Source organism: Zingiber officinale, chromosome 11B (assembly GCF_018446385.1).
Source record: "Zingiber officinale cultivar Zhangliang chromosome 11B, Zo_v1.1, whole genome shotgun sequence".
In the NCBI taxonomy this organism is placed as follows: domain Eukaryota; kingdom Viridiplantae; phylum Streptophyta; class Magnoliopsida; order Zingiberales; family Zingiberaceae; genus Zingiber; species Zingiber officinale.
Window position 1 is genome coordinate 56814924 of NC_056007.1, and position 2885 is coordinate 56817808.

Consider the following 2885-nt stretch of genomic DNA (forward strand, 5'->3'; position numbering starts at 1 on the left):
AGCTCCTATGAATCAAGATGGAGAATAAAAAGAAGAGAGCCATTGCACAAAGAAGGAGCAGAATGAGTCTATATGGAACAACCGTGCGGAATATCACCTGCTGAGCGTGTTGCTGCCTCAAGAGGTCAACCGTATCGGAAGCTATTCATCTGCTAAAGAAATTTGGGAGAAGTTCCTAGAACTCCATGAAGGCACGTCCGAAGCAAAGCTCGCTAGAAGAGACATCCTTCGGAAAAAGCTGATGAACATCCGTCTGGAAAAAGGTGAGAAGATAGCCAATCTACATGTGAAGGTAAAAGAACTGATTACTGGTCTCGAGAACCTCAGAGAAACGATAACAAATTGGGACACTATACACTACTCACTCAACGCATTTCCCAGAACATCAGAATGGACATCAATCGTCGACGCTGTTGGGATTTTTGAGCCACAAAAACCGCTTTTGCATTGCGGAAACCCCGAAATCCCATGCCACCCACTACAACATTTTTCACCAATGACAACGTCCAAAAAGTGTGGCCTAAAGTATAAAAACCGTTGCCCTTTCTTTAGACAACGGTTTTTAAACCGTGGTATAGTCAACCGTTGCCTTTTGTTTAGGCAACGGTTTTACTAATAATTCGCAACACTATAAAAAAAACCGTAGCCTTTGATGAATATAGCCAACGGTTTTTTAATCATTCTATGGCAACAGTTTATGACCGTTGCCTTTGATTTCAACACAGGAAAAACCGTTGCCTTTGATTGCAACATAGGAAAAACTGTTGCCTTTGATTGCAACACAGGAAAACCGTTGTTATTGATAACAACAGAGGAAAACTGTTGTCGTTGATAGCAACAGAAATTAATACTGAAAATATACCAATTGAAGAAATTATACCAATTAAAGAAAAACATGCTCAAAATATATTAATCATCCACATACATATTGAAGAAAATTAATTACATTGTTATCCAAAACAAAATATTATAATACTCAAACAAATATACTAATTAACAAAGTATGCATCATCTTCATCCACATTTGTCTTAATATTTCTCTACCTTAAACTTAAATCTTTGCACATAAAATATAAAATCATTTGTCATCTATCATTATTGATCAAAACATTTGATCTGCATCCACATTTGACCTTCATCCACTATCAGTACTTGTACTAAAAAATCAAGCTATATAGCATCATCTTCTTCCGCTTCTATGTCCAACATTTGATCTTCATCCACATGATCACCATCCATATTAGGATCCTGTATACAAAAAAAAGGAATATTGTAGAATTACAAAGAAAACATTAGGTGCATAATGAGAACTGATATTATCTAACCCACTACAGATGTTAGCTTGTTATCTTTTCTAACTAGACCTTGGTCTTTTCCTTTACTCATACTTCTCATAATCCTTTATTAGAGCTTACTAGAACCCTGTAGGTATATCTAACAAGTAGAGAATTGCAACTAATTGAGCATGCTATAAAAATAAAGCAAAGGAAAGCAAATCTGACTTCTTTAAGCATGCTACAATAAACATAAATTAAAGGAAGAACTCTCTAAGCATGCTATAAAATGAAACAAAGCCAATCAAACTACATGATAAGCTTAATAGCTGTTCATGTTCAAGAAACCAAGAAACTAACACTACATGCTTTAAATAAAGGTTGTTCTTGCCTTTTTGAGTAGCAAGGAAAATGTTAAACCCATTCTAACTAAATAAAGGGTTGTTCTTTCCCTTTTTAGTAGCAAGGAAACTAAGCTACAAGGTACACTATATATATATGTTGTTCGTCTAAATTGAAATCCTAACTAATAGGGGCTGTTCTTGCTAAAACAAGGCTGTGCACGTTTGGCACGTATAACTGAGTGCCAAATAATTTCTTAACACATATTATCATGTACAGGTTAACATCAAAATAAAGCAACATAATTTAGGAATTCACTTCTGAGGCATTCTGGTTTGACAACTAGACCCTATATGAAAACAACTGGGTCATATTAACAATTATGATAAAAATAAAACAGGCAATTATAACATATTGCTATCCTGCTAAATCCGAACTCTACATCTAATTCCGTTTGAAAAACATGCAGGGCAACCATAACATGTTTCTATCATACTAAATCCAAACTCTACAACTAGTTCCATAAGGAAAACATGCGCTGTTCAAGAACCAACATATTCATAGAATTCATGCTTCGATCTGTAAATCTAACCACCAAAGCCACGCCCAACAAATGAAGAACCCAACTTCAATCAGTGAAAATCTCAAGAAAAACTTACTATCTCTTCAAATTCCCAAATCCAGAAGAAGCAACCCAAGGAAAACAAATTTCAGGTTCAAATAAAACTTCTCAAGTCTATTCTATATAAATCAAAAACCGCTATATGATAACAAAGCCGCGGAACTACTCCTACTGCAGGTGAGTAGCAACTTGCACTTACAACCGAGAAGAGAACTTCTAGGGTTCGGATAACTCGAGTTTTCCGGCCACTTCTTGCGCCTACGTGTTCTCCTTGCCGAGAGGATTGTGAAGATGAAGAAATCTCTCGAAAAACCCCCTCCACCGACCGTCGGAGTGAAGCCCTAGCCTCCGCTGTGTTTCCGCCCGAGCAGAGAATGGCGACGCGCCGCGACAGAGAAAGGAGAGGAAAGATTTTTTTTTTTAGGTCACGGTAAAACCTAAGTTCTCCCTTTATAACTCCATTATTCCATTAACCAACTACTACTTATATAAAATCCACTCCTTCCTTAATCAACAATGCCCGCTTGGCACACCTGGTCAACCATGATTTGACCAAGTCAAAGGTTGTGGTTTCGAATTCTCAGCCGAGCGTTTTATTCCCCTTTTATTTTAAACGTTCCTAACTACTGCTTAAATATATTTCGTTC

The 2885-nt window shown here is 36.8% G+C and overlaps 1 long non-coding RNA gene across 1 annotated transcript; it reads right to left on the minus strand.

Annotated features, from left to right (window-relative positions):
* Window positions 1–905: 905 nt before the first annotated feature.
* Window positions 906–2601, minus strand: LOC122033613. Its single transcript, XR_006126591.1, has 2 exons — window positions 2438–2601; window positions 906–1248 (listed from the first exon to the last, which is right to left on the minus strand). It is a non-coding gene; the product is annotated as an uncharacterized LOC122033613 (long non-coding RNA).
* Between the last annotated feature and the right edge of the window lie 284 nt (window positions 2602–2885).